This window comes from Pipistrellus hanaki (assembly GCF_964339955.1).
Source record: "Pipistrellus hanaki genome assembly, chromosome: 2".
Lineage (NCBI taxonomy): Eukaryota > Metazoa > Chordata > Mammalia > Chiroptera > Vespertilionidae > Pipistrellus > Pipistrellus hanaki.
This window is the reverse complement of record NC_140504.1, coordinates 41,381,492-41,391,290: the sequence shown is the minus strand read 5'-3', so window position 1 is coordinate 41,391,290 and position 9,799 is coordinate 41,381,492.

Here is a 9,799-nt window from a genome sequence, read left to right as displayed (position 1 = left end):
GATCGAACCCCAAACCTAGGCATGTGCCCTTGACTGGAATCAAAACTGGGCCCCTTCAATCTGCAGGCTCTATACAATAAGCCAAATCAGCTAGGGCATGTACCACTGTTTTTTAACCCACTCAGCTGCTGATGGGCACTTGGGCTGTTTCCAAATCTTAGCAATTGTAAATTGTGTGCTATGAACATAGGGGTGTATATATCCTTTCTGATTGTGTTTCTGATTCCTTGGTATATATTCCTAAAAGTGGGGTTACTGGATCAAATGGAAGTTCCATTTTTAATTTTTTTAGGAAACGCCATACTGTCTTCCATAGTGGCTGTACCAGTCTGCATGCCCACACGGGTTCCTTTTTCTCCACATCCTCGCCAGCACTTGTCATTTGTTGATTTGTTGATGATGGCCATCCTGACAGGTGTGACGTGGTATGATTAGTGACTTTGAGCATGTTTTCATATTGCTCTTGGCCTTCTTTATTTCCTCTTTTGAAAAGTGTCTATTTGGGTCCTTTGCCCATTTTTATTTGGATTATTTAGCTTCCTTTGTTAAGTTGTATGAGTTCCCCATGGTTTTGGAGGTTAAACCCTTGTTGGATATAATATTGGCAAATATGGCAGAAACTGGTTTGGCTCAGTGGGTAGAGCATTGGCCTGTGGACTGAAAGGTCCCAGGTTTGATTCCGGTCAAGGGTATGTACCTTGGTTGTGGGCACATCCCCAGTAGGGGATGTGCAGAAGGCAGCTGATAGATGTTTCTCTCTCATCGATGTTTCTAACTCTCTATCACTCTCTCTTCCTCTCTGTAAAAAATCAATAAAATATATTTTATGGTGGTTATAAATATAATATAGCGACATAAAACATTTTTTGTGGTGGTCACATGGGAGTATACGTTTCTGTAAAATAATTTCATTATACACTTACCATGTGTACATTTTTTCCCATTTGGAGTGACTCAGTTGGTTGAGCATAGTCCTGGGCACCAAAAGGTTACCAGTTGACTTCCAGTCAGGGCACATATTTGGGTTGAGGATTCCATCCCTAGTTGGGGCACATGTGGAGGGCAGCCAATCCATGTTTCTCTCTCTCTTGCTCCCTCTCTCTCTCCTTTTCCTTTGCTTTCTCTAAGCATATCCTCAGATGAGGACTAAAAAATAAATTTGTTTAAATGTGTGCATTTTATATGTAAATTACATCTCAGCAAACTTGATTAAAAACACAATGAGGGCCTGGTCAGTTTGGGTCAGTGGTTAAGCACAGACCTATGAGCCAGGAGATCATGGTTTGATTCCTGGTCAGGGCACATGCCCAGGTTGCAGGTTCAATTCCCAGTAGAGGGTATACAGGAGGCAGCCAGTGAATGATTCTCTCTCATTACTATTTATGTTTCTATCTTTTTCCCTCTCCTTTACTCTTTCTGAAAATAAATAAAAACATATTTTTTTAAAACACACAAAATGAGATACATGACACTGTGAATGTACTTAATGCTACTTAACCATACACTTAAAAATGGTTAAAATGGAAAAAAAAATTTTTTTAATATATTTTATTGATTTTTTACAGAGAGGAAGGGAGAGAGATAGAGAGCTAGAAACGTCGATGAGAGAGAAACACCGACCAGCTGCCTCTTGCACACCCCCTACTGGGAATGTGCCCACAACCAACGTACATGCCCCTGACAGGAATTGAACCTGGGACCTTTCAATCCGCAGCCCAACGCTCTACCACTGAGCCAAACCGGTTTTGGCTAAAATGGAAAATTTTATGTTATGCCTATTTTAACACCATAAAATATGCAATGAGGTACATTTTTCCCCAAAAATTATAACACTTAATTAGAATTCTAAAAAACAAACATAAATGGAAAGAATAGTACAATTATTTTCTCTGTATTCTCCATATGTTATCTAAATTTACTGATTTATCCACATATTTTATTGTTTTCAGCATAGAGGTTTAAAGTTAGATATTGTTACACATTATATTTTAAAAATATCTCATTGTGATTTTAGTTTTAATTTCCTAGATACTAATAAGAGTAACCATATTTTTATATATTAGTAGCCAATTAAGTATTTTCATAATTTTATAGTACCATTTTTAGTTATTTATATTTTTGAATACTAATTTATCATTAGTAATATATGATTCAAATAATTTCTTTCAATTTATAGCTTAAGTCTTAAAAATCCTTTTTAAAGTCTTATAAAATTTGTTCTTATTCTTATATTTTTTAAATTTTTTAAGTTTTATCTTTCATATTTAAATTTTTAACTGTCTTGGAATTAACATATGTATAATATGAAGAAAGTACCTAATATCATGGCTTTTTAAATCTATAGTAGAGGCCCAGTGCACAAAATTCATGCATGGGGGAGTGTCCCTCAACTCAGCCTGCACTATCTCCAATCTGGGACCCTTCAGGGGATGTCCAACTAAACCGGCAGTCAGACAGCCCTCTCACAATCCGGGGCTGCTGGCTCCTAATCATTCACCTGGCTGGCTGCCTGATTGCACCTAACCACTCTGCCTGCCAGCCTGATAGCCCCCTAACTGCTCCCCTGCCAGCCTGATTGATACCTAACTGCTCTCCTGCCAGACCAGTCCCTCCCAACTGCTCTCCCCTGCAGGCCTGGTAGCCCCCAACTGCCCTCCCATGTTAGCCATCTTGTGACAATGTGGGGCAGCCATCTTGTGATTTGAAGGCTTGAGGGTCAATTTGCATATTACCTCTTTATTATATAGGATACCCAATTATTCCAGCATTATTTATTAAATGATCTATTATTTTCCCACTGATCTGTGAGGTAGCCTTCATTATGAATAAAATGTTCACATATCACATATCCATGTTCATATATAATTCTTTGTATTTCTTCAAAAATCACATTGTGTTAATTACCAAGAGCTTTATAATAAGTCTCATTATCTGAAAGGACAGATTCTCTAACCATGTTCTTCTCTCAGAGAATCTTAGCTCTTCTCAGCCCTTTGCTCTTCCACATACATATCCAAATCAGCTTGTCAAGTTCTGTGAAAACCTTGTTGGGATTTGACTGAAATAGCATTGATTCTATAGATCAATTTGGGAAGAATTTACCTCTTTATTGACACTGATATGTGGCAATAATATGAACAAATACTGATTCTTTCTGTTCACGAACCAAGTCTTATTTTCAATCTCATTTCTTAAGCTTCATCAAGCAACCCAATGTCAGGCCTAGAGGAAAAATTCAACATAGTCTATTGAAAGAATTGATTAAATTAATCAGGAAATGTTAGTTTATAATTATATTCTAACTATATAATTCTAATATAGGAATTAATACATTTTTCAAATGTACAATATATATCCTAGGAGCACCTGAAAGTCTAAGTACTCATTTCAGAACACAAGGAAATTGAGTGTGGTAAGCCTACCTAAAATCTTGGGGGAGCTCTTTACCTCTGCATTGCTACCAGGTAATCTTGCGTGCAATGAAATATCTTCAAGATTTCCCACCAAGGGTATAGTAACTCAGAAAACCAATCAGGGCAGGAAGAAAGGCAAGGGAAAGGGTTTCCAGATGGTGCCCACAGAAGTTTCCTGCAACATAGCATTTATGTTGTCTATCACCTGCTTGACTATGTAGCAAAACCAGTCTCAACAAACACAACCACTTCAGCCAGTGTGTGTTTAATATGAAAGAGGAAAGGATAATTTGGAGGGCTGTCAAAACAAATTTAAGCAAAGCAAAGTTTTTCCATGTGTTTAATATTCAGGAAAACTGTCAGAATCACTTTTGTTTCTTACTGCTATAAGGTGATCAAGTAGTAGTCCTCTTACCCCTATGACAAAATGAACTTTTAACAGGCTTTAATACAATCAGCTTTAAGAAAGGATTGGTAAACTTAACATTTTATATCAATAAATACAGTTTGAATTCATCATGAGTTTTCCTATTAGACACTGAAATGTGGCAATAATATGAACAATGTAACAAATCATTCAAATAAACAAAAAAAAATCTCTATATAATGAAAATAAACTGACATTTCTGAACACTTAGATATTCCCCTAATAAAATTGTTAGTAGTGCAGGAAAAATTACAATGGCATAAAGGATGTAACAAAAATGTATTTATTTTGAAGCAATTTTTAGCCTTCAGTCTGGAAGACAATCACTTTTCTAATTAGAAGCTGCCTGATATTCTTTTTTAAATTCTTTTTTAAATAATTCTTTATTGTTGAAAGTATTACATATGTCCCCTTTTCTCTCCCATTTACCCCTACTAGCCCTTCCCTATTTTGTTACTTAGGCCCCTTTGTTACTTAGAATCCATTTTGTTACTTATATTGCACATGTGAGTGAAATCATGTGATATTTGTCTTTCTCTGGCTGACTTATTTCACTTAGCATGATACTCTTCAGGTTCCTCCATGCTGTGTCAAAGGGTAAGAGATTCCTCCTTTTTTACTGCTGTATAGTATTCCATGGTATAAATGTACCACAGCTTTTTTATCCACTCATCTACTGATGGGCACTTGGGCTGTTTCCATATCTTAGCTATTATAAATTGTGCTGCTTTGAACATAAGGGTGCATACATTCTTTCTGATAGGTGCTTTGGTTTTCTTAGGATATATTCCTAGAAGTAGGATCACTGGTTCATTTAATATTTTGAGAAAACTCCATACTGTTTTCCATAATGGCTGCACCAGTCTGCATTCCCACCAGCAATGTACTAGGGTTCCTTTTTCTCCACATCCTCGCTAGCACTTGTCATTTGTTAATTTGTTGATGGTAGCCATCCTGACAGGTGTGAAGTAATATCTCATTGTCATTTTAATTTGCATCTCTCTGATGATCAGTGACTTTGAGCATTTTTTCATATGTCTTCTTATGGGCACTTTGAAGAAGTGTCTGTTTGGGTCCTTTGCCCATTTTTTAATTGGATTGTTTGTCTTCTTTTTGTTAAGTTGTATTAATTTCTAATATATTTTGGATATTAACCTTTTATCAGATGTGTCATTGTCAAATATGTTCTCCCATGCAGTGGGCTCCCTTTTTGTCTTATTGATGGTTTCTTTTGCTGTGCAGAAGCTTTTTTATTTTGATGTAGTCCATTTGTTTTCATCTTTGATTCCTTTGCTCTAGGAGATGTATTTGTAAACATATTGCTATGAGAGATATCTGAGACTTTGCTGCCAATTATTTCATCTAGGATTTTTATGGTTTCCTGACTTACATTTAGGTCTTTTATCCATTTTGAGTTTATTGTTGTGTATGGTATAAGTTGATGGTCTAGTTTAATTTTTTTTTTGCATGTATCTGTCCCATTTTCCCAACATCATTTATTTATTTTTTTAAAATATAAAAAAATATATATAAATAAATAAAATAAAATAAAATAAAATATTTTTAATTGATTTCAGAAAGGAAGAGATAGAAATTTCAATGATGAGAGAGAATCATCAATCAGCTGCCTCTTGCATGGCCCCTACTATGGATTGAGCCCACAACCCAGGCATGTGCCCTTGACTGCAATCGAAACTAGGACCCTTCAGTCCAGAGGCCAATACTCTATCCACTGAACCAAATCAGCCAGGGCCCCAAGACATTTATTGAAGAAACTCTCTTGACTACATTGCATGCTCTTGCCTCCACTATCAAATGTTAATTGAGTATAATGGCTTGGATCTATTTCTGGGGTCTCTGTTCTATTCCATTGATCTATATGCTTGTTCTTGTGCCAGTATCACAAAAGCTGCCTGATATCCCCTTTTTTCCCCCCCTCTTTATAATATATTTTTATTTATTTCAGAGAGGAAGAGAGAGGGAGAGAAATAGAAACATCAACAATGAGAGAGAATTATTGACTGACTGCCTCCTGCACACCCCCCACTGGGGATCGAGCTTGCCACCTGGGCATGTGTCCTTGACCAGAATCAAACCTAGGATTCTTCAGTCTGCAGGCCAGCACTCTGTCCACTGAGCCAAACTAGCTAGGGCCTGCCTGACATACTTAAGTGAGATATGTTTATTTCTAATCTTAATCCTTTTGCTTAAGAAGAGGGGCTTAAATGCTCTTTTTCTGCAGGTATATATGTAGAAACTTTCATGGAGCAAGTGGGGTCCTTCAGTGTCTGCCATCACTGCAGACAGTCCTATGGGGAGAGAATGAGTAGCACACTGAGAGCCCTGAATATCTAACCTTCTTCTAATTCTTGAACTTCCCATAACCCAGACATATTGCAGGACTTCGAATTCCCTCACCATGGCAGGCCTCATTAATTTCTCTGGCTTGGTTTCATGTTTGATCTCAGGAAGACTTTGCTCAGAAACAGGAAATCATTAGGAAAGTGCTGAGTTTCAGGGAAAACTGGGATAAGAAAAGGATGTTTACCCAACAGGGGAGTAAACCAGGCTCAGCACTAAACTGACAAAGGAAAGTGGTACCTCTGGTTAATCAGGTCAACTGACTCCGTGTAAACACTTCCTGCCTGTTTCTAAGAAGCCATAATTGACCTAGAAATTTACTTAGATAGGCCAAAAAGTGAATTAGAAATCTCATCTTCATTGAGGACCAGGCTCTTATCAACTGTGATTAACTCCTGAAAGCTCTACACCAATAGGCACTCCTCAGCCTTAGAAGACATTTATAAAAAGCTCATACTTACATAAATTCCAAATATCTCATCCTCAACTTATACAATAGATAGCCCTGTGGAAATATAAGATGAGAAAATAAAAGCATTAAAAGGCGATAGTTCTCAATATAGAGGTAACATTTCAAGAGTTCCTCTAATAAAACAGACTTCCTAGGAAGAAGTGGACTTCTTGTTACTTCAAATGAAATGTCCAAATGTTAGGGAGGTTACAGAGGATTTTCCTGAATGAATTGATATACCCACTACTTTCTAGCACTGCCTGAATATGATAGGACAGAGGTGATGCTAAACCCTATGTCTTGCCGAAAACGGTTTGGCTCAGTGGTAGAGCGTCGGTCTGCGGACTGAAAGGTCCCAGGTTCGATTTTGGTCAGGGGCATGTACGTTGGTTGTGGGCACATCCCCAGTAGGGGGTGTGCAAGAGGCAGCTGGACAATGTTTCTCTCTCATTGATGTTTCTAGCTCTCTATTTCTCTCTTCCTTCCTCTCTGTAAAAAAATCAATAAAATATATTTTAAAAAAAACAAAACCCTATGTCTTTATTCTCTGTGGATAGAAGCTGAGACACCTGCCTTCACCTAATATACACTCATGTTTCTTTTTTCATTTGGCTCATACCAACACTTTAGTTGAATTAAGCAGGAAAAATTAGTCTACAATTATATCCTAATTTTATAATCCCAATACAGGAATATGGCTAGAATTGAGTCTTTCCTCTTCAACTCAATTACTACTGTTTTAGTATTCACTTGCTGGGACTCAGAAGAAATATCCTCCAATCTGCTCTTTCGAAATCAATAAGGCCAGCAAATTACCTTAATATAATGCCTGCTTAATTATATCATGCTCTTGATTTAAAGGATTTTTGGGGGGAGGGGAAAAAAAGGACATCTGTAATACTTTCCACAATAAAGATACTTAAAAAAAAAAAAAAAATTTTTGATTGGCTTTCCATCACCAAAAGGTTAAATTTAAACACTCTACCCTACCAATCTCTTCTTTGCCTGCTCTTGATACAAATGTCTGTGGTCTTTTAACTTGCATATTTTTTTTTTCTCAGTCACATTAAACTTCGCACCTTGCCTTATCAACCTATTTATGCTTTTAAAACTTTGTATCTGCTTTTCACTGGAATGTCCTCTCTTGCACCTTCTCATTTTAGCAAATCCCTTCTTATATTCTAAGACCAAGTTCAAATATGATCTCCAATGCACAGACTTCTTGACCTCTCTGGCAGCCTAAAACATATCCCCATCTTAATTCCTAACCATATTTTATTAGTTTTTATGAAAACAGTTATTAAGTTAAAGGGAAATTATGAGTTTATATGTCTATCTTCCTCCTAGAAGTGCAATTCAGTAGAGCTTTCTGAATGATGGTAATGTTTTTCTGTGTTGCCAAATAAATATTTACATGTTGCTATTGAGCACTTGAAAAGTGGTTAATGTGACCAATAAATATTTACATGTTGCTATTGAGCATTTGAAATGTGGTTAGTGTGACTAAAGAACTAAATTTTAAAATTTTTATTTACATTAATTTCAAAAATTTCAAAATCCACATGTAGTTAGTGCCTACCAAGTTGTACAGCACAGTTCTATTCTGTGCCCAGCACAGATCCTGCCTAATAATAGGTAGCTAATACCTTTTTGTTGAATGGATAGATGGATGGATGAAAACAATATCACTATTTTAGTTTTCAAGGCCATCTACTTATTACATATATCTCTAGACCTAAGAAGAATACAAGGTTTTTCAAATGTATCTAGGAGCTCCTGAAAGTCATAGTACTCATTTCAGAACACAATGAAATTGATATGTTTATTTAATTATATAAATAAAAATGTTATTATATTCCCAAAAAAAATACATAAAGTTTTTTTAAAGGTCACTTTTTAGCAGGATAAATCCTCTTACCAAAGTTATGAGAAAGTTGAAACTGATAGCTTGACCAAAAAGCTTGATACCAAGTGTATTCCTTGACAATTAAATGTTTCTTTCCAGGACTGTATCCAGGAACATGCTGTGCTTTGTTTGAGGAAACATGGATAGAAGTATTGAGTTTATCTCAGTGTTCACAGTAGAGGTGGGAAGTTGTGTTCTAAAGGAGTAAGAAATGCTAGCAGCAACAATAAACAACCACAAAAATTTCATAACGCAGCAAATCATAACAAAATGAGGGTTTATTTCTTGCTCAATCACAGTCTGACAGAATTTGAGAAGCTCTCTAGGGAGGCTCTCCTCCAAGGGTTGGCTCAGGGATACAAGCTCCTTTCACCCAATGACTGTACCATCATCCATCATTAACATACAGCCTCCACTCTCACTGTGGAAGGAGAGCACAGTGTTTGGGAAGGCACATCAGACAACTTAACACTTTAGGTTGGAAATGACACCCATCACTACTCACATTCCGTTGACCAGACCTAACTGCAGGGCAAGAAATTTTAGAGTAACATGCAAATATCAGTGAGTTTCAATGCTTAAGGCCTAGCCAAATCCATTAAAATTACACTTGACGATTTGATTTACCCTTAAGAATTTTTGTTGTTGCTGTTAATCCTCACCCGAGGATATCTTTTCATTGATTCTTGAAGAGAATGGAAGGGAAAGGGAGAGATAGAGAGAGAGAAACATCGATGTGAGAGAGAAAACATTGATTGGTTGTCTCCCATACGTGAACCAGAGACAGGGATAGAGCCTGCAACCAAGGTACATGCCCTTGACTGGAATCAAACCCAGGACCCTTCAGTCCACAGACCAGTGCTCTATCCACTGAGTTGAACCATCTAGGGCTACCCTTAAGAATTTTAAATATACACAAAGTATTTGGCTTATTTTAGTGGCTATATAATGATAAATATTCATCTCTATATAACAGATAATTCTCAATCAGGTGAGAAGCTCATGTCCAAGAAAGAACAGTAAAGGAAACTTTCTCAGTTCTCATTTTACTGTAAGGGATGTAATTTCCTCCACATTTTTAAAACAGCTCTCTATCAAAATTCATTTTTATGAGACTGCACTACAATAGGAAAAGATGGAGTGTAATGGTAGCTTCTTTTGTTATATCTGTGAAATCATGGCATATTTTATTTCAAATTGGAACAGGTCACTACTACTTGGAAATATTTTAAATCTCTATT